We start from the raw sequence: 23,606 nt of genomic DNA on the forward strand, positions 1-23,606 counted from the left end.
GGAAGGAAGGAAGGAAGGAAGGAAGGAAGGAAGGAAGGAAGGAAGAAGGGAGGGAGGGAGGGAAGGAGGGAAGGAAGGAAGGAAGGAAGGAAGAAGGGAGGGAGGGAAGGAGGGAAGGAAGGAAGGAAGGAACGATGGAAGGAAGGAAGGAAGGATGGAAGAAGGGAGGGAGGGAGGAAAGTTTTTAAAAAAGTATATTTTGATCTACATTAAGACTCCATCAGTTCTTTCTCTGGAAATAGATAGCATTTTTTCATCATAAGTCCTTTGGAACTGGCTTCAATCATTGCATTGGTGAAAAGAGTTAAGTTATCCACAATTGATCATTGTACAAATTTGCTGTTACTATGAACAATGTTCTCCTATTTCTGCTCATGTCACTTTGAATCAGTTCAAGTAAGTCTTTCCAGGTTTTTCTGAGAGCATACTGCTCATCATTTCTTTTCTTTTTTATCTTATTACTTTATTTTTTTAAGAAAAGATTAATGAGCTCTGGGAGAGGAAAATGTGTGGGAAAGGTTAGTCCATCCGTGCCTTCAGTGTCTGGATGGTGATCTTGTCTTTCTCAATGATATGGACAATCTCCCCTATTCCTGACACAGCATCCTGATGCACAGCATTCAGCATGGCTTGGGAGATGGTTTCAAAGAGGTCAGAATTGCACTTTACTCTTAAGAATAGACTAAAGAGAGGAGAGCTTTCGGGGTGGCTAGACAGCAGGGTCAATAGAGTATTGTCCTCGGAGTCAGGAGGACCTGAGTTGAAATTTGGCCTCAGACATTTAACACTTACTAGCTGTGTGACCTTGGGCAAGTCACCTAAATCCAATTGCCCTGCCTTCCCCCCTCCAAAAAAAAAGAAAGAGAGAGAAAGAGAAAGAGAGAGAGAGAGAGAGAGAGAGAGAGAGAGAGAGAGAGAGAGAGAGAGAGAGAGAGAAGGAGGGAGGGAGGGAGAGAGAGAGAAGTTTAAGGCAGGAAAATTAATTAGGAGGCTATTTCAGTAGTTCTGTCATCACTGAACTAGATTGGTAGCCAGATAAGGAGAAAGAAGTGAACAGATGTAAGAGAAATTATGCAAGTAGAAACAACACAATTTGAAAACTGATTGAATATGTGAAGAGAAGGAGAGTGAGGAATAACTGAAAGGATAGTGGTCCATTGACAGAAATAGGGAAATTCAGATGGAAGGTTTGTGGAAAGGAAAAAATATACAATAAGCAATTAGAGATACACAACTGGAACTCAGAAGAAACTGAAGATAGATATCTAGATTTGGGAGACATCCACATTGAGATGAAGCTAATGAGACCAGGTAGACTAGAGAGAGGAGGAAAAAAGGCCCAGTCCAGAGTCTTGAGATTCCACTCATAATTAGTCAGAATGATATGTAAAATGAATCAACAAAAGAAATTAAGAATGAGAAATCAAACAAATAGGAGGAGAAACAAGAGAGAACAGTGTTGAAAAATCCCAGAGAGGATAAATTATCCACGAGTAGAAGGAAATCAATAGCATAAAATGTCAAGCTATACAGACAGGTTGAAAAAGAAAGGACAAAGAATTTGACAAGTAAGAAATCATTGGCAAATGGAGGGAGTAAGCTTTCAATCAAGTGGTGAGGTCAGAAGCAAGGTTAAGAAATGAGTGAGAAGGGTAGAAGCCACTGGTGGAGACAACACTTTCTAGGAATTTGGCTATGAAAGGGAAGAGAGATATGGGACAATGGTGTGAGGGCACAGTAGGATCCAATGAGTTTTGTTTTTCAAGATAGAGAAAACTTGTCATGGTCTTTGCAGCAACCTTATGGCGTTTCATAAATTAGGAAATTTATCTTATATTATTACAGCAAATTTGTTTTATATTTTATTAGGAAATTAGCAAATTCTAATTTTATAAATTAAAAACCTGAGACTGTGAGAGGTTAAATGTGATGCCCAAGGTCACAGAGCTAGTAACAGTCTAAGGTAGGAGCTGAACCCAGGTCCTTCTGCCTCCAAATCTAACACTCTATCCACTATGCCAAGCTAATAATACATTTCCCCTTGTCAAGTGACTTCCTATTGGAGACATCACAATAACAGGCCCCCAAAAAGCAATGATAGCAATATCAAAGTGTTCACTATAGGAAAGTCATACCAAGGAGTTAAAACCATTCTCTGGGCATGTACAGAATTATTTTTTTTAATATTGAATTGAAAAGGATTACCACATTAGCTGGAAATAGGTCATCACTTCCAGACCACTGCTTTGGACAAAATCTAGCTTCTTTAGATTTCCAAAACATCTGTGTCTGTAATGCTAGAAAACTTTCACTCCAGAGCCTTGAAGCAGCATCCAAGGAGCCCCTAGCCAAGCTGCTTTAACAAAGATCTGAAAGAAGAGAGAAAAAGTAAGTTGGAAAATAAATGTCCCATTTCTATGGAATTAAATGCACTTGTTTCATTTTTCCATTTGAAAAATTGGGGTGGGGGAAAAGAACATTCCAAGACATTCTCCCCAGTGTGGAAAGGAAATAGGTGTAGAGGCAGGCTGACTGGTGTCTGTTATGGTGGAAACATTTCACTTCTCTAAGGGAACACTAGAATTGTAGCTTCCTAGGGTTACAAGGGATTCCAAAGGGCATCTAGTTCAAATTTTATTTAAACAGAAGCTGACTCCTTCTTTGACATTGTAGATGAGTAACTTGCTGGCTTCATGGAAGTAGCCTACTAGCCTTTTGGACAGCTCTAATTATCCAGAAACTTTTCTCAAAATTGATTCACCAAAAATTGTCAAATTCCTCATTTACCAGACCTGATTTATGATTTTATCCACAAAAAACTCTTTCCCAGAGACATGGCCCCAAGTCAGAGGTGAGACACTTATTTTCACTTACTCAAAGAATCTTAAAGTAAGAAGGGACCTGACCAGCCATTTGAGCCAAACTTCTGAGCCAATATAGAAAGGCCCTCTATAATATTCCTGACAACAGCTGGTCATTCAGATTCTTCTTAATTACTTCCACTTCCTGGTAATGTGCTACATCACAAGGCAACCTGCAGCACATCACTGGAGAGAAGGTCAAACTGTGATCGCGAAATCTATGATTCTGTGATCTAGAGAAAGGTAGGATTGGACTCAAAAGCCTCTTCTAGCTCAAAATCTATGATCCTATGAATCACTTCACTCTTCATTGTTTCAGCTTCCACATCTGTAAAAAGGGTATAGTAACAGCACCTAGCTCACAATATTGTTGGAGGAAAGCAAATTTTGTAAACCATCCAGTGATCTCTAAATGTGAGTTAAGATACCCTTTGAAACATACAGAATTTAAATTTTTGGAGAAAATTGTCATATGCTCTCTAAGTTCTCTGGACTCCAAACTCAACATCCCCAGCTTCTTCATCTGTTCTTCATATGATATGGTTTCCAGATCCCTTGTATTTTGTTTGCTCTCATCTGGATCCACTTTAGTTTGCCAAGGTCCATCTTAAATAAGATGCCCAGAAATGAACAGCACACCACAGATAATGGTCTGATCTGAGCAGAAGAGAATAGGCTTGTTTATTACCTCTAACAATCTGGAGACAAAACTTCTACAAATGTATCCTAAAATCATATTCGCTTTGGGGCTGCCAAGTCATACTGTTGAATTATACTAAACTTGCAGTCTATTAAACCCCCTTAAGTCCCTCTGTCAAGTCTCATCTTCCCCACTGTATACTTTTCCTTCTGATTTTCTTGAAGTTAAATCCAGAACTTCACATTTCTCTCTGTTAAATTTCAACTTCTTGGTTAGGATCCATTAATTTCAGCCTGCTGAGAATGTTTTGAATTCTGAAGCTGTCATTCAAAATAAAGCTTTGTAGCATTTCTAAAATTGGTGCTCACAGGTTCATAGATTTTGAGCTGGAAGAAATCTCAGAGGTCATCCAATCTAACTCCCTCATTTTACAGATGAGAAAACAGAAGATGGTTAAAAGGCTTATCCAAGGTCACATAGTAGTAAGCTTCAGGGACAGGATTTGAAACCAAATCTTTTTACTCCAGAGCTAGTGTTCTTTCTACTATACCACACTCTCCCTTCATCCCCCTCTCAAACACCTTATGTTATTGTTAAGGCGATTGTTAAGATGAGAAAGGCAGCATAGAGTGGTGGGTATGGAATTGGACTTGGAATCTTGAAGGCTTGGGTTTAAATTGTGGGGCCACTAGGTGGTGCAGTGGATAGAGTGTCAACCCCGGAGTTAAGACTCATCTTCCTCAGTTCAAATCTAACCTCAGACCCTTACTAGTTGTGTGACCCTGAGCAAGTCAGTAACTCTGTTTGCCTTAGTTTCCTCATCTGTGAAATGACCTAGAGAAGGAAATGACAAACCACTCCAGTGGTTTGCCAGTATCTTTGTCAAGAAAATCCCAAATGGGGTCACAGAGAATTAGGCACGACTGAAAAATGACTGTACAACTGAATAGACACTTAACTACTTATATGATCCTGGGTAAGTCACCTAACTACTCTGGGGCTCAGTGTCCTTATCTATAAAATGAGTAAATTGTACTTAATGGCCTTTCAAAGTCACTTTTGGCTGTAAATGTATGACCCTATGATTCTGTGTTGAGTAGAATAAGTCCTAGGATAGTCTTGTGACATAGTCTTGGAGTACTCCATCTTGGGTGACATCAGTCCATTCATCAATATTCACCCAAAGGTCTTATTATGCAGGCCACATTCTCCACCTGGGAGAAATGGATCTATTGAAGTGTTGGAGGCAGGGACTATTATCTACTGGCCCTTAGCTCAGTATACATAGCACACATGGGAGTGTGTACAGCCTGGGCCACGTGAGCTGACACACCCTGTGGAGGGGAGTGGGTAGAGAAACATTTACTTTTTCCTGAGAGAGAAGAGCCAGTGGAAATGCGCTCCTAGAGTATACCAAGTCGTTATGGTTACTTAACTTCTCCAGTATGACTCAGAAGCATGTGAATAGAAGCAGGGAAGGCAGATGGTGGAGATGATCCAGGATTGAGATTTAGCAAAGAATGACAAGTGATAGAAAGCAGTAGATTTAAGGGTAAAGGATAATGTGTAGTTTAATTGATCAGCCCAAGAGTCAAGAATGTGGAGAAAAGGAAGAAAATACAAGCAGAGTAAAAAAAAAGTGGGCTGGGAGAAGAGGGAGAAATGGAGATATTAAAAGTTGTGGTGTGATGGAACGATATCCTAATCCCCCTACCATAATTTTTCCCTTATTTAAATTTTTATTTTCATTTATAAATTCTTTCCCTCCTGCAAGCACCTCCCTCAGACACTGAGAAGGCAAGAAATATGATACAATACATACAAATTCATGCAAAGCATATTTTCACATTAGCCATGTTGCAAACAAAAACAAAAAGCAAAAAAAAAAAAACTTTTAAAGGTGGAAAAAACTGTGCTTCAATCTGTACTCAAAGTTCATTAGATCTCTCTCTGGAGGTGGATAGCATTTTTCATCATGAGTCCTTTGGAACTGTCAGGGATCATTGCATTGATTAGAGTAGCTAAGTCTTTCGCAGTTGGTTATTGTTGCAAAATTGCTGTTACTGTTTACAATGTTCTCTGCTTTTGCTTACTTCACTTTGCATCAGCTCACATAAGTCTTTTCAACTTTTTCTAAAGCCATTCCCCTCATCATTTCTTACAGCACAATAGGATTCCATCACAATCATATACCCCAACTTGTTGGGTTATTCTCCAGTTCATGGGTATCCTCTCAATTTCCAATTTCTGCTATCACAAAAAGAACTTCTATAAATATTTTTGAACATATGTGTCCTTTATTCCACTAGGTTTTTTTCTTAAAATGAATTGAAACCATTCTTGAGACTTAATTGGCTCAGGCTATTCCCAATATGTACTGGTCATCTGAGTACAAAACAGCCACAAAGAGCATCAGGTAGATTCTGTTACATGGCTGATGGACCATGATGGACAACTCAGAGGCAGGAACACTTCACTCAGTGGAATCGGCTCTGGGGGTCCTCCGTGTATATTCTTTTTAAATATTTTTCCCATGCTATGGTTAAGTAAATCTCTTTTTATTATCATAGAACTGGCCTGACTCATGCCCAACCCATAACACATAGTGCAGAAAAAAATAGATTTAGGAAAAGTAAGGCAGAGAAGGAATCCAAAAGCTTATCTTGGAGAGGAAGTATAATAGAATAGAAAGGATGTTGGACCCAGAGTCAGGAAAGCTAGTTTCAAATCCCACTAACTGTATGACCTTGGACAATTTACCTAACCTCTATGAAGATCAGTAACCTCTGTAAAATGGGGGTTATAATAATTGATCTATGCACCTCAAAAAGCTGGTTGTAAGGAAAGTGTCTAGTAAATCTTAAGTTCTATGTGAATTATTACCTTGCTTAACTCACTCAGAATTCCACAAATATACTGAATTTAGAACTGGAAGGAAGCTCAGTGACCATCTAACTTAATTCATACCCCCTAAAATTTCCATAATGGACTTGACAAGCAATCATCCAGTGTCTGCCTAAAGATCTTCAAAGAGAAGGAACTCCCCCCAAACCCTGCTACCTCTGAAGTCAGTCCATTCCACACCATACTGGGATAACTCATCATTAAGAAGAAATGGTTTTTTTCTTAATCTGAAGCCTTGCCTCTCTGCATTTTACATATGAGGAAACTGAGCCCCAGGATGGTGAAGTTACTTGTACAAGCCTCTGGTGTCTCTAGTTCTACTAGTATTCTTGCTTAAACTCTATTTTCCAGCTAGGGATAGGTTACCCTTTGAAGAACAAGAGGAAGAGGAATCAAAATTATGAGTCTGCTGTGTCATTGCTTTCATGCCCTTTTAAGGCTAATCCACACCCAGGCCTGCCCAAGGGGAGCAGAGACCCTGTTGAGGAATCAGAGGGGAGCTAATGGGGATGGTAACTGGCTCCATAACTAGCTGCTTCCTTTCTGAGTCAACATGAAAATATCCACAGTACAATCGGTTAATCAGAGAAAGGAAGAGAAATAACTGTATGACCCTCAGCAGCACATTCTTTTCCAATGACACTCCCTCCCTCTCTGGGGTGCAGTGCCTGTGGGGTGTGTTGATGTAGAGACAGCCCATTGAGTGCCTTGGTCAAGGAAAACTGAGATTTCATCTTCAATCCCATAAAGTTCCAGAGGTCAAAGGCAAAACTTGATGGTTGTTTAGGGGGTGGGAATGGGATTGACCTGCACCAGTTCCTGCTTCTCCTGAGTCTGATACTTGATACTTTGGCTCTGCATAATGGTCAGTGGATGGACAGATAACAACACATGCCTGCTCCATAGAAAAGGGTCATTTTATCCATCTTTCCAATCTGCTTCATTCTTCTTAGAGGATGACCTCTAGGTCAAATTCACATTTCTGATTCTTCATGGTTAAGAAAGTCATTGGGGTATTTTCTTCAAATGTGAAAGACATTTTTCCCCTTTTGCCCATCAACATTATCGTCATCCTCTAAAAGAATTTATAAAGGAGCTCATTGCTCATGGTGCCATACACAAAAATCTACAAGGAGTAGAGTCCCCTTTTCCAAGTCTAATTTTCTCTGTATAGGTGAGATTGGACTTATCATGCTTGACCCCAGAGGATACAGCTAGGGCTTTCCAGGGAAGAAAATTTTGGATCAATATGAAGAAAGTCCTAACAATCTAAACAGTCCAATAAAGGACTGCCTAAGGAGATAGTGTTCACTATATGCCAAGCACTGTGCTAATCACTGGGGATACATTGAAAGTCATAAGATAAGGGGGGGCCAGGTGGCTCAGTGAGGAAGAGCACTGGCTCCAGTGTTGGGATGACCTGGAGATCGAATACCGGGCTCAAACACTCAGCACCACACCGAGTTACTTAACCCCGATTGCTTAAAAAAACAAGTCATAAGATAGTAGTAGTTCACAATCTGAGGAAACAAATTGCAACATGCAAACAAATATGTACAAACCATATATATATACATATATATATATATATGATAATAACCAACAGAGGAAAGACACTAAAATTGAGGACAGAGGCTAAGGTTGTTCAGTCAACCACAAATCCCCAAAACCATTCTATTTATAATCAACATCTCCATCTCATCTACAAATGATAACATGGGGGCTTTCATCAAAGCCATAAGAAATCAAGGCACCCAATGACTGTAGTTATTCACTCATCTACCCATCTATTAACACCTTTGGAAATGGAAATTGACATGATTTCTTTTTACAGAAGATGTTAGCTTCTAATACTAATGGGTTCCCTTTCTAACTGCTTAGAACTATAAGCATAAACATCTATGGAATCTAACTCGAGATTCTCCAGGGCCATGAAGTCACCCATTGGGTGTGGGTGATGCTAGCTGCAACCAGGTGATATCCACAGCTAAATGTCAGTCAGAGGAACAAGTGATTTATGGCTAGTACCATACCATAAAATCACCAAATTTCAGAGTTGTAAGGTACCTCAAAGCCTGTCTATTCTAGTCTATGACCAAAGAAGAATCCCTGTAATATACTAGAAAAATAGCCATTGACACTTTGTCTGAAAATCTCCTATGAAAAGGGACACAACCTAAGAACCTCCAGAGTCAGTCCATTGTTCTTTGGGAGAACTCTAGTTGAAAGGAAATGTTCCCATGACTCTAATTTAAATTTGCCTTTTTGCAACTTCTTTGCTTTGTTTCTACTATAACAAGGCCTTCTGGGGACAAGTAGAGCTAGACTAAAATTGTTTCCATATGTCATCTTCTAAGATACTTGAAGACATCTATGTTTCCCCTAATCCTTTGTTTCTGCAGGCTAGATCTCCTCATTTCCATCATCAAAGGAACTTCATGTCAGTCAGTCAACAAACATTTGTTCATCTTTTCCTATGTGCCAGGCACTAAATGTATACTAAATTCTGTAATTATGTTGGGTTCTATAATTCACTTTTCTCATTTTCCATATGTTTTGTCTCTGTAGAGACATTTACAGTCATGAGGTTTGATGACAAATCCATTCTTAGTCTGTGTCTCTTGTGCATTTCTTGGTGTCTCTACTGCCCATTATTCTTCCTACATTGTCCCTACTAGATACTGTGTATACAGGGACAGTGCATGGAGTGCTGGTCCAGGAGTCAGGAAGGCATGAGGTCAAATCTAACTTGAACACTTACTAGTTGTGTGACACTAGGCATGTCATTAATTCTCCCTCAATTTCCTCACATCTAAAATGGGGCTAAAAATAATACCTACCTCCCAGGATTGTTTCGAGCATAAAATGAGAAAATATTTGTAAAGCACCACATAACTGATAGCTTTTAGGCAGGTTTCTCCCTCTTCCTCCTTTTCCAATTAAAAGACCTTTTTATTGTTTAGTCATTTTCAGTCATGTGTGACCCTTCATAACCCCTTTGTCAGGGGTTTTCTTGGCAGAGATATTGGAGTGATTTGCCATTTCCTTCTCCAGTTCATTTTACAGTTTTGGAAACTGAGGCAAACAGGGTCAACTGACTTGCCCAGGGTCGCACAGCTAGTAAGGGTCAGGGGCCAGATTTCAACTCAGGTCTTCCTGACTTTGTGTCCAGCACTCTGCCCATTGCACAACCCTGATTAGGTAAGTTCCATCCCTGGCCGGGTATATACCATTTCTGTATTTTAATCCATGGTCCAGATACCCAAATCCCATTCCCAACTCCCCCTTTCTGATCAACTATCTACTTCCCAAATTTTTTCTTTTTCTTCTGAAGCCCTTTCTTTTAATAAACCCACGTGACGAAAACACCATCTATGCCCCTAATGTTTTCAGTTTCTTCCCCAAATTTTGTAATCTTTATTGAACTTCTAAATATTCCTTTTGACCATATCATCTATATCAATGTGAATCACCAGTAGATCGTTGGTATACAATTTGACAAGTCTTGAACGGTTCTCTATCACATGAATGCATGCCCCCAGGAAGACAGCAAACTTCAACTTATTGATAGCAGGTTGACAAATAGCTTGTTGGCTCAGTTCCTTTCATTGGAAAATTACCAACCACTACTATTTACTTTCTTTTCTGTTAACCCTTGCTGGGTTGACTTTTATTTAATAGCACCTATGGACCCACATTGTTTTTCTTTAGGAAATAACTGCTTTTTTTCTCAAAGGGTTCAGCTACTTCTCTTCAGAAGAGCATCATGTCTATCATATTCACTACAAGTGTTGGGCAATCCTTCTTTCCTTTCTCCTCTGTGTAGTCATCCTTAAGTCTTTATTCTTTTACTCCCCAAATTCCTGACAAACATTTATACTCCACCTCAGCAGATATCTTTTTCTTCTTTGTTTATATTTTGTTTACTTTCCCTCCTCTAACTGGTAATCCCTTCCATAAACCTCCATTTAAGGAAGTATCCAAGTCAGTCAAGATCATACTTCTCCCAGTTCCACTCTAAACTCTCTGCATAAGCACCCTCCCCCCAATTTCTAGATCCCTTTAATGTCTTCTCTTAACCCCACCCCCTTAGAATGTAAATTACTTGAGGACAGGGACTATCTTCCTTTATGCCTATATTTGTATTCCCAGAACCAAGAACAGAGCCTGGCATGTAATTAGTACTTCATAAATAGTTTACCTAACTATTTATCTCTCTTCTTTTATCTTCTTTTTTAGGTACACTTAGTTCTCCCTGATAATAGGCAGAATGGAGAGACATTCTTCAAACTTCTTTACCTTTTTCAGTATAAATAATAATCACACTTAAATTAATCTATATATTCAATGACATACCAATAAAACTACCAAAAATATTTTATAGAGCTAGAAAAAATAATAACAAAATTCATCTGGAAGAACAAAAGGTCAAAGATATTAAGGGAATCAATGAAAAAAAATGTGAAGGAAGCTGATCTAGTCATGGCAGATCTCAAACTGTATTATGAAGCAATAATTGTCTAAATAATTTGGTACCAACTAAGAAATAGAATGTGGATCAGTGGGATAGATTAGGTGCACATTACATTATAATAAATGACCATAGTAATCTAGTATATGATAAACCCAAAGATCCAAGCTTTTAAAACATTTATTTAACAAAATTTTACATTTTGTTTTTCCATTTATTTAACAAAATCATTATTTAACAAAAACTGTTGGAAAAGTTAGAAAATAGTATGGCAGAAACTAGGTATAGACCAACATCTCACATCATATACCAAGAAAAGGTTAAAATGGTTACACGATTTACATACACATAAGTATGATACCATAAGCAAATTAGGAGAGAATGGAATAGTTGGTTTCTCCAATCTATGAATAAGGGAAGAATTTAGGACCAAAGAAAATACAGAGAGAATCACAAAATATAAAATAAATAATTCAGATTATATAAAATTTAAAAGTTTTTGTACAAACAAAACCAATGTAACAAAAATTAAAAGGAAACCAGAAAATGGGGGGGGGAGAATTTCTGCAACAAATGTCTCTGCCAAAGGCCTCATTTCTCTGATATACAAGAATGGAGTCAAGTTTATAAGAATACAAGTCATTCCCCAATTGATAAATGGTCAAAGGATACAAACAGGCAGTTTTCAGAAGAAAAAAAAATACCAAAGCTAGCTATAGTCATATGAAAAAATGCTCTAAATCACTATTGATTAGAAAAATGCAGATTAAAACAACTCTGTGGTGCCACCTCACACATATCAGATTGGCTAATAAGACCAAAATTTAAAAAAATAAATGTTGGAGGGGATGTGGGAAAACTGGGACACTAATGCACTGTTGGTGGAGTTGTGAACTGATGCAACCATTCTGGAAAGCAGTTTGTAACTATGCCCAAAGGGCTATAAAACTCTGCATACCCTTTGATCCAGCAATACCACTGCTAGGTTTATATCCCAAAGACATTTTTTAAAAAAGGTAAAAGGACCTGTTTGTACAAAAATATTTATAGCAGCTCTTTTTGTGGTGACTAAGAATTAGAAATCAAAAAGACAACCATCAATTGGGGAATGGCTAAAGAAACTGTAGTATATTATTTTATTTTCCTTTTTTTGGAGGTCAATTGGAGTTGTGACTTGCCCAAGGTCACATGGCTAGTTTTTGTGTTAATTGTTTGAGGCCACATTTGAACTCAGGTCCTCCTGACTCCAGGGCAGGTGCTCTATTCACTGTGCCACCTAGTCACCCCTGTAGTATATTATTTTGATGGAATATTATGTGCTATAAGAAATGACAAGCAAGATGGTTTCAGAAAAACCTGGAAAGCCTTACATGAACTGATGGAAAGTGAAGTAAGCAGAACAAGGAGGACATTGTACAAAGTAACAGCAATATTACTTTATGAAGAGCTAGAAATGATTTAGCTATTCTCAATAATACAATGATCCAAGACAACCCCAAAGGACTAATGAGGAAGTATACTGTCTGTCTCCAGAGAAAGAACTGATATTGTCTGAATACAGACTGAAGCATGCCATTTTTCACTTTCTTTCTCTCTTTCATTTTTTTTTTAAATTTGAGTCTTCTTGTACAAAATTAATAATATGGAGATGTTTTACATGATTGCACATGTAGAACCATATCTGATTGCTTACCATCTCAGGAAGGGGAGAAAGGAGGGAGGAAGGGGAGGATGGATAGAATTTAGAGCTCAAAACTTTTTTTTAAGTTAAATTTGGGGTGGCTAGGTGGCATAGTGAATAGAGCACCGGCCCTAGAGTCAGGAGGACCTGAGTTCAAATTTGGCCTCAGACACTTGACACACTTATTAGCCATGTGACTTTGGGCAAGTCATTTAACCCCAATTGCCCTCCAAAAAGCAAAAAAAAATTTTTTTAATGATAAACCCAAAAGTTGTTTTAATATGTAATTAGGGAAAATTAAAATATTAAATGTTTTTTAATTTAACTTTTTATTAACTTCTAGTTTACATCATTCATTTCCACAAGATTTTGAGTTACAAATTTTCTCCCTGTTTTTCCCCTTCCCACCACACCAAATAGTGATCCCACTAGATATCCCTCCTCCAATCTGCTCCCTCCCATATCCCCCTCCAATTTCACATTAGGGCACAGTGTATCTCTATTCCCACATGCCTGTATATTTTTTCCCAGTTACATGTAAAATAATATTAATAATAGCATATATATTAAACATTTGATTTTAAAACTTTGAATTCCATATTTATTCACTTCCTCCCTTGTCACCCACCCTTACTGGGAAGATAAGCAGTTCAGTATAGGTTTTACATGTGTAGCTAATGCAAAACATTAACATAGTAGATACATTGTAAAAGACTGACTATATTTCCCTCCCTTCTATCCCACATCCCACTTGTTCTATTCTCTACTTTGATCCTGTCCCTTTTCAAAAGTGGGTGCTTCCAAATTCCCTCCCCCCCAGCCTGCCCTACCTTCCATCATCCCCCCTCTCATCCCCTTCCCCCCTACTCTCCTGTAGGGTGAGATACCTTATTTAGTGTGTTTGTCATTCCCTCCCTAAGCCAAATTCAATGAGAATAAAGTCGACTGATTCCCTTTTGCCTTCCTGTTCTTCCCCTCCATTGTAACCATTTTCCCTTGCCTCTTCTATATGAGATAGTTTACCCCATTCTGTCTCTCCCCATCTCCTCTCATTATATGGCTCTCTCACCTCTTAATTTCACCTTTTAAGTATCATCCCTTCCCATTAAATTGGTCCTGTGCCCTCTATCTATGTATACCAGTACACATATATACACACCTCACATATGTACTCATACACCCATATACCCTCTTATAGAGACATATATGTATGTATACACACACATATACACACACACACATATATATATATATACAAATATATGTATATATACACTTCTATTCCCTTCAATTATTCTCATACTGAGAAAAGTTTCATAAGTTACAATTATCATTTTTCCATGTAGGAATGTAAATAGTTCAACTTTGATAAGTTCCTTATGATTTCTTTTCCCTATTTACCTTCTCTTGCTTCTTGTATCTGAATGTCAAATTGTCTATTCAACTCTGTTTTTTTCATCAAGAATGCTCGAAAGTCTTCTATTCCATTGAATGACCATATTTTGCCCTGAAACATGATATTCAGTTTTTCTGGGTAAGTGATTCTTGGTTTTAATCCCAGCTCCTTTGACATCTGAAATATCATATTCCAAGTCCTTCAATACCTCAGTGGAGAAGCTGCCAGGTCTTGTATTATCCTGATTGTGTTTCCACAATATTCAAATTGTTTCTTCATGGCTGCTTGTAATATTTTCTCCTTGATCTGGGAATTTTGGAACCTGGCTACAATATTCCTAGGAGTTTTCTTTTTAAGATCTTTTTCAGGAGGTGATCAGTGGATTCTTTCAACCTCTATTTTGCCCTCTGGTTCTAAAACATCAGGGCAATTTTCCTTGAGAATTTCTTGAAGGATAATTTCTAGGTTCTTTTTTTGGTCATGGCTTTCAGGTAGTCTGATAATTTTTAAATTATTTCTCCTGGATCTATTTTTCAGGTCAGTGGTTTTCCCAATGAGATATTTCACATTGCCTTCTATTTTCTTCATTTGTTTGGATCTGTTTAATAGTATCTTGATTTCTCATAAAGTCATCAGCTTCCATTTGCTCCAATATAATTCTGAGGAATAATTCTCTTCAGTGAGCTTTTGAGATTCTTTTTCCATCTGGGAAATTCAGCTTTTTAAGGCATTCTTCTCCTCATTGCCTTTTTGAGCCTCTTTTGCCATTTGAGCTAGTCTATCTTTAAGGTATTATTTTCCTCAGTCAGGCTGTTGACTCTCATTTCATAATTTTCTTGCATTGTTCTCATTTCTCTTCCCAATTTTTCCTCCACTTCTCTTATTTGGTTTTCAAAATCCTTCTTAAGGTCCTCTATGGCCTGTAACCAGCTCAAATTTTTCTTGGAAGCTTTTGGTGCAGGAGTTTTGACTTTGCTGTCTTCCTCCTGTTGCATGCTTTGATCCTTTTTGCCCCCAAAATAGGAGTGAAAAGTTGCTCTACTTGCCTTGCTTCCTTTGCTTGCTCATGTTGTCACTCAATTACTTGACTTTTGAGCCTTTTGCCACAGTAGGACTCTGCTACCAGACAGGAGAGCTTTGTCCCAAATCACTGGGGTTTTCACAGCTGCTGGAGCTGTTAGTTGGGTGCCCTCTCTGAGCCTCCATATGCTCTGGCAAGCTGGTCACACACCCCAGGACCTCCACCCTAGACCACAGTCCAGATCCAAGCAGGTTAAAACAAGAGAAATTTCCTATCAGACTGGTCACTTGGTCCCCCTACAATCTGCCAAGCCAGGAGCTGAAGCTGCCATGGGATGGTGGCTGCATGGCCGTGGCACCTCAGCGGCTTCACCCTCCAGGGGGTAAAGGCTGGACCACACTCCCAAACTACTGGATTCCCAAAGTCCACACTTCACTGACCTCTCACTTTGTCCTTAGCATCTATGTATTGATAATTCTAGAAACTGCCACAGCTGCTGGTGATCTGAAGTCCCTCCAGCTGGGGCTGGTTGTGGCCACCCTAAGGCTAAAACCTCAGTCTTGGGTGGGGAAGGGGGGGGGGAAATGGAGTGGGGAGGGTGAGTAGGGCCTGAGCTCAGCTCTCAGAGCACTGCACTAGTCCCTTCCTGCCAGCCTGCTGGACTGTCTTCAGTGGGAGGTTAGCTTCTCTCTGTCATTTTGTGGGTTCTGTAGCTCCAAAGTTTGTCTAGAGTCATTTTTATATGAATTGGAGGAGGTGGAAGCTGGAGCCACTCAGAAGTCCTATTTCTACTCCGCCATCTTGACTCTGCCCCTAAAATATTAAATGTTAAATAAATAACCACTTAACTTTGGCAGAAATATACATATTGCACCTTATGTGTAAGTTGCAGCAAAATTTCCCCTTTCTCCATACTTGCTCAGTCTGCTGTTCTTGGTAGTAGGGTCCCCAAAGAACTAACATGAGAAACACTTTAAGGGGGAGAGGTCTTCCACTCATACTGTAACTGAGTCCTCACCTTGACAACTATAGCCAATTTCCTTTCATGTGTTTTATTCACCTTTTACCTCCTCTTAACTACTTATTTCACTTTTTAAAAAATTCCTTTATTTGGTTTCCCTATTTCATACCTTTCCATAGAGAAATATATCCTCCACACAGTCACTAAAGTGGGGTTCCTATAGTCCAAGTATGACTTTATCACTCCCTTACTCAATGAGTCCCAGAGGCTCCCTATTGCCCCTAAGATCAAATATAAAATCCTCTCTTTGGCATTTAAACCTTTTCACAACCAGGCTCTTTCCTAAATTTCCAGACCTTAAACTATATTATAAGGCAGCAGTCATCAAAACTATTTGGTATTGGTTAAAAAACAGAGAGGTAAATCAATTGAACAAATTAGACAACAGAAAATCAGAAACCATGGAACTCAATAATCTGGTGTTCCATCAACCTGAACACATGAATTACTAAAGAAAGAACTCTATCTGATGAAATCTGCCGGTGAACGTAAAAGCAGTCTATCACTTACTTCCATGGATTTCTAACTTACATGAAAGTAAGTTGCAAGCAGTGAGTTGGATGAATCTTGGCATACTTTGTCAATGATGAAATCTATGTTCCAGAAATACTGTTTTCCCTTTACCACATCAATAGACAGTTGCCCCATATCCTTCAGTTGGGGGCTATTGTTTTTATTCATGTCTGTGTCTTTATGACCCCATTTGGGGTCTTCCTGGCATAAATACTAGAGTGGTTTGCCATTTCCTTCTCCAGTTCATTTTATAGGTGAGAAGACTGAGGCAAATTTGCCCAGGAGCTAGTAAGTGTCTGAGGTCAAATTTGAACTCAAGAAGATGAGTCTTTCTGATTTCAAACTTGACACTCTATCCAAAGTGCCACCTAACTTCCCTTGTGTAGGGTCATTAACCACCATCACTGGTCTCATTCCCGGAGGCTGCAACAGATTTCTGCTGTCTGGTATCTAAGCCTTCTCCTTTTTCTATGGTGCATGGCAGCCTCTGGCTCTAAATTATAGTGGTTTTATGGATCTGTGTATACTGTCTCTTCAGAGAGGTACAAAGCTATAATGGCAAAAAGCAATAGAAATAGAGAAAAAAGTTGTAGAGAAACATAGGAAGACTTGTATGAACTGTTACAAAGTAAACTGAGAACCAAGAATACCAGACATACCATAATAATATCATAAAAATAAATAATTTTAGAAGACCTAAGAACTAAGATCAACCATAATTCCAGAGACCCAACAATTTTAAAGAAAGCTTTCCACCTCATAATAGAAAAATAATGATATACAGAATGAGGCACACATTTTCAAATATGGCAAATATTGGAATTTGTTTTGCTGAATAATACATATTTTACAAGGGTTTTGTTTTTTTTTCTTTTTCCACTGTGGGGAAAGATAAACAGGAAAAAATATTTGTTCATTGAAAAATAAAATAAAATTGAATTAAAAAGAAAAAAGAGCAGTGGAAGTCTGGCTCCTAATAATCTATTTAAGCAGGTAAGACATAAAGGCAGAATGTGTTCAGAAAAAGTAACTATGACATTGGAAGGGCTCTGCAACCATTAGACGATTGACTGGTTTTTTTAAGCTAGGAAAGATAAAACTTATTGGGGAATGGGGAAGAGGATGGCATAATAGCTGACTTCAAATCATCAAGAAGCTGTCATGTGGATAAAAAGAATAAGACTCATTTTGCTGGGCTCTGGAGAGTAGAGTAGACCTAGAAGCAAACTGTGTAAGTTAGATTGAAGCAAATTTTGGCTCAGTATAAGGAAGAATTTCCTAACGATTGGAGTCATCCAAAAATAGAATTAGCTGCCTAGAGAAGAATGAATTTCTCACCACTGGAGGTCTTCTAGCAGAGGTTGAATGACTTTTTAAAAATATTCATGCTTTGAGTAGGGCTTAGACAAGATGACTTCTGAGGTTCCTTCTAACTCTGTAGTTCTATAATTATATTATTCTAGTCCTGGATTTGCTACTAACTTGCTGTATAATCTCAGCAGGTCACTTTGTATCTGTGGCTCTCATTTTTTCATATGTAAAATGATAGAGTTGGATTCTATCTCTAAAGTCCCTTTCAGTTCTGAAATTTATGATTCTGAGAAATTTTCCAGATTCATTGTCTATAGAATGAATTTCATATCTCTTGTATAGTCCAACTCACACAGCTTCTTCTTCTTCTTCTTCTTCTTCTTCTTCTTCTTCTTCTTCTTCTTCTTCTTCTTCTTCTTCTTCTTCTTCTTCTTCTTCTTCTTCTTCTCCTCCTCCTCCTTCTCCTCCTCCTTCTCCTCCTCCTCCTCCTCTTCCTCCTCCTCCTCCTCCTCCTGTTCTTCTTCTTTCATGACTTCTGTGTCAGATTTAATGTAGACTTTCTTAGGAAGTATGGTGCAAACAGAGGCTGGGCCAAGTTAAATGGAACCTGGGGAACTAGACATTGGGTTCTTACCAATAATCCTTGGATTATTTATTCTACTGAACTAGGAATTCAAACTCTTCTCTACTAAACTAAAACACAGAAGCATTCTTCAAATCCATTCATCTCCCCTAGTAATGATAATTCATACAATTAGTTTTCACTTCAAGCATTCAGGACCACAGGCTGAAAGAACAGTTTAATAAAATACAGGACAATGTGAAAGATGAAGAGAGATGACCTCTGAGGTTCCTGGTATGGAGATGAGGGAGACTTTGGGAAATCAGTAGACAGTTTAAGAAGATTGGGAGTCTGGGAAAAGGGTGCCCCAATCACAAAGAAGAGCCTAGGGAAGACGGGAGGCAATTGAAGACAAACTTTACCTACTCCACATTTTGCCAAGTAAAAATCATAAAATCAAGAAAGAATCAAATAAAATCCACAAAAATTGATGAGTGCCTGTTGTGCATGACACTTGACCTTTAAGGTCTACAAGATTACTTAAGCTATAGTTTCTCTTCTTAAAGAGCTTTTAAGTATGAGGTAGATGTGAGCAGTTATTATTATTATCTAATTGATTAGCCATCAGCACAGGAAAATTAAGTAACTTCTTTAATAATTCTAAATATTCATGTCTTCATCATTGTGGAAATTCCCTCTACTGATGCAGATTGATGCTCTTCATTGTTCTTAGTAGATAGTCATCAAATTACTGTGGCTCCCTCCTTTCAAAAAGAAGTTAAACCAAAGTTAATCCACCACCTTATGGTGATGAGTCCTTCTGAGCCTCTAGCTGACATAGTCCTCAAACAATTGTCACACTAGCTATTGCCCTGGTTATGCTCAAAACCATTCTAGCTTAAGAGGATATGCCAGAGTTTAGCTAGCTCCAGTGGCATAGCCATAAAAAACCCAATCTGACATGGGAGCACACTAGAAAAGGTAAATAATAACAAAATATTTAAATGACAAATGTGAAATGATAGAAGAAATTCTACCAGCCGTTAAATCAGGGGTCCTGAATCTGGGGTCAGTGAATTTGTTTTTGTTTTAGTTATTTTCTCTTTTGATAATGACATTTCAATATAATTTGTTTCCTTTGTAGCTCCATGTATTTTATTTTATTCATTTTAAAATCTAATTCTGGGAAGGGATCTGTAGGTTTCACCAGACTGCCAAAGAAGTCCATGGCACACTCACAAAAAAGTTAAGAATTACTGCATTCAATGGTTAATTGACAAATTAATTGAGTAGAACTTAAATTTTCAGGAAGGAGAGGTCACTACAGGATGCAACAAGGGAAATATTTGCATGGCATGGAGCATTTTTAGAGGTAAGGAGCAAGAATAACTTACAAACAACTGTCTGGATTTTTCTCCTTTCCTTTACTGAAAGCATCAAAGTCTAGAACAAGATGAGCTCAAGGACCCTCAGTTCTTTCCGTAAGCTGCTGAACATGAAGGTGGAAATTATATTTCATCTCTAACTACAGGAAGTCCACTGACACATCACAGGCCTGGCTAGGGGAGGGAGAGTGGGGAGGATTCAAATGTAGTTTGAGGAAACCAAGTGTCCACTGGCCTCCATCAAATCCTTATGCTTCCACAACCAGCAGTGGAGAGAGGAAATTGCAGTCCTTCCAATTTATGATCTGAAAACTGCAGTTAACAGACTTCAAACAAATAAAGAGTTGGGGGTGGGGAGAGGGTGAATATGGTGAAGGGTCTGCTGTCATTCTTTTTGTGACTAAAAAGTAGGCTCTGAGACAGCAAGAGACACAAATTGTGAATCCCAGCTGCTGCTGCTGGACCTGGTCACTGCACTGGCTCCCAACCTATGACCAGTGGGACAGGAGGAAGGGAAACCTTGCCTTCTGTGTCAGACTCAATGTGGATTTCATGGGAAGTATGGTCCCCTTTACACAAAGGAATAGAAGTTAGGGCCAAATAAAGAAAAAGGACAAGGGAATTGGGCATTGGGCCCTGAATTCCCAAGATGGTAACTCCACATCCATGAATAGCACTCAACAATCAACAACAATTAAATGCGAGGCAACATTGTGGGCATCACTGGAGTTACAAGGACACGTTGTTTAAAGTGATCCAGCCTGTTAGGGAAGAAAAGGCACACATATACATACCAAGAATAAAGCTCAGACTATAAAAGTGCATAAGAAAGCAATAAACAGTGTATAAATGAGAGGGATCACTACCAATAAAGACAGGTTATTAAGCTTAGCTTTCCTTGTGTATTTAAGTTTATGCTTTTCAACATGTTATTCTGAGAAGGGTTTTAACATCAGGATTATGACACAAAAAGATAAAGAATCTCTGAATTAAGAGGAGTTGAAAAGACTTGGAGGAAGAGGTGGTGGTTTGTAAGGTAGATCTTAAAGGAAGGAAGGAGAAGATTTCAATAGACCAATTGGGAGGACATGATTGATATTCTAGGTGAAGGGAATGTTGCACCAAAAGTATGGAAATTGGAAGTAATAGAATTTGTTTCAGGCATAATAAATATGGGAGTTTGGATGGAACAGGTGTGTCTGGATTATCCAATGCACTTACCATTCATCACACAGATGAGCCACCTCCCTGTGGGAGATTATTCTTCTGATCAGGTGGAATTAAAGTGACAGAAGAAGACATCAGCACTTTCTGGTTCTTCTTCCCTGGTCTTTCTAGGTACTTGTCATTTACCCCTACTTTAGACCCATACTCATTCTATCAGGTAGGATGTGTATATTACTCGAAGCAACCTAGCATAGAAACTAAAATGGTGGACTTGGAATGGGGAGAACCTAAAATCAAATTTGATCTTTGATACTTAACATCTATATAATCATGAAGAGGACATGTGGTCTTTCTGGGTCTCAGTTTCCTTATATGCAAAATGGAGATAATAGATATAGCATCTATCTCATGGTTCTTGTGTTATGTTCAGATGAGATAATGTATGTAAAGCAATTTGTAAAACTTAAAGCACTATTTGAATGTTAAATAGTACACAATTCTATTAGAATGCAAGTTACATAACATAAAAGAGAGTTTTTCTTTTTTTTCTGTATATGCCCAATGCAGTTCCTAGTACATAGGAGGTAGGAATAGGGTCTGGACCTACAATTTCATTGGCATAAGTAACTGCAAGATAAAGAAATCCTCTCTACCCAATGCAGGTTGGCACCTTCTATGAAATTTATAGTCTTAAAGAATAACCCAAATTGTTATGAGAAATTGCTTGTCCAGGGTCATACAACCAGTATATATTCTAAGTGAGACTTAAACCCAGCTCTTACTGATTCCAAGACCAGCAGTCTGTCCACAATGATGCTCCATTTTTTTCTTTATATCAGACCTTACTATAAAGTAAGTACTTAATGAATGTTACTTGAATTGAACTGAATTACCATAAAGTTATACAAATAAACCAGTCAGGACAAGGCAATGTTTAAATTTTCATTAGACAATAAGTATTTATTAAGGACCTACTATGTGCTAGTCACAGCTAAGTGCTAGGGATACAAAGACAAAAGTCAATCTCTTTCCTGAGAGTTTGCATTTTTTAAAACCAATATAACAACTGACTATTTTCATTCAATTTGACTTGACATTTATTCAGTAAGTACTATATCCAAGTCATAGGGCTGCCAAGACAAAAATGAAACACTTCCTGACTTCTAAGAGTTAATTGTACTAGCAGATGCATGTATATAGATAAATAAAATAAGGGCCTTTGAGGAGGGGGGCAAATACTAACAACTGAGGAGGTGGGACATAAGACATCTTAAAGAAGAGGCAGCTAGGTGGCACAGTAAGTAAAGCGCCGGCCCTGGAGTCGGGAGGACCCAGGTTCGGTTCTGGCCTCAGACACTTAACATCCACACACAAAAACTAGCCGTGTAATCTTGGGCAAGTTACTTAACCCCAATTGCCCTCCAAAAGGCCAAAAAAAAGGAGTTCCCACCTTAGTTAAACCCTGAAGAAAAATAAGAATTTAGGGAGGTAAACATGATGGTGTCTGTGCACCAATCAAGAAGGATAGCTTTTGAAAACATGTAGTGGCAAGAAATAAAATGCCAGGTTCAAGGAGCAAGTGGTAGTCCAAATTGGTTTAGGAAGCAGAATATACAAAAGGGAATAAAGAGATATGATGCTAGAAAAAATTTGGTCAGGCCAAATTGTGAAGGACTTTACATTCCAAGCAAAGTATTTTCTTTGTTTTGTCCCAGAAATAATTGATGAAGGGTTGTTTGCTTGTTGTTGCTGTTTTTTAGTTGAAGGTCCTGTGGTCCTGTGTTATAGGAATATCAAGTTGGCAGTTGCGTGTAAGATGGGTCAGTGGAAAGAAACTGGAAGAAGGGAAATCAGTTAGGAAGTTATCACAATAGTAGGATGGGTAGAGAGGAGAGACTGGAAGCAGAGAAACCAATTGGTTAGGAAGCTGTCATAATAGTAGATTGAATCAGGAAAAATAGACTGGAAGCAGGGAAATCAATTGGGAAGTTATCACAATAGAAAAGGTAAGAAGTGATGAAAGCTTGAAACAGTGGCTATGTGAGTAGAAAGAAGAGGAAGGAAGTGAGAAAAATTGTGGAATTAGAAAAATGAGAACTGAATACTGATTGGCTATGGGTAATGAGGGAGAGGAAAGAATCAATGATAAACTAAATTACAAAACTGGGCTTCTGGGAAGACAGATATGCCTTAATAGAAATATGGAATTTTAGAGGCAGATTGGAGGGAAGGATGAAGATATCACTGATATACTGATCATATTTGAAAGTGATACAATGCTATGAGGAACAGCTAAAAAATAAGTGACAGAATCAGTATTCCAATAGACCCTGAGATATTTTATTATTAGATCAGCTCTAATATGATGGGATTTAATAAGGCTGAAAAAACAGCCTTTCTCTTTAAAAAAAAAAGTAATCTTCACAAGTACAAGATGGAGAAGCCTGACAAGAGAGATGTTCCTTTGAAAAAGATGTTTAGGCTTTAATGTAACTCAAGGTCAACAGCAATATAGATATGGCAGCTTGAACAGTGTTAATGTGATGATAGGGGAAGCATATGTCCCTGAAGCAGAAATCCAGGAATAATGTAGTATCCAGGACTAGGGTGGTGATTGATAGTCACATGGACACTGCCCTAGTTGGATAACATCTGGAGTATTGTATTCAGTTA

The 23,606-nt window shown here is 38.3% G+C and overlaps 1 long non-coding RNA gene across 2 annotated transcripts in view; it reads right to left on the reverse strand.

Moving 5' to 3' along the window:
* The window catches only part of LOC138162161 (uncharacterized), a 445,118-nt gene that overhangs the window by 337,125 nt on the left and 84,387 nt on the right, over nucleotides 1-23,606 (reverse strand). For both annotated transcript variants that reach the window (XR_011168564.1, XR_011168565.1), the window contains exon 2: nucleotides 2,206-2,369. This is a non-coding gene — a long non-coding RNA (uncharacterized lncRNA). The remainder of the gene's footprint in view (nucleotides 1-2,205; nucleotides 2,370-23,606) is intronic.

This window comes from Petaurus breviceps, unplaced genomic scaffold (genome assembly GCF_028583685.1).
Source record: "Petaurus breviceps papuanus isolate PSGF00001 unplaced genomic scaffold, PetGlider_PUasm1.0 186, whole genome shotgun sequence".
Classification (NCBI taxonomy): Eukaryota; Metazoa; Chordata; class Mammalia; order Diprotodontia; family Petauridae; genus Petaurus; species Petaurus breviceps.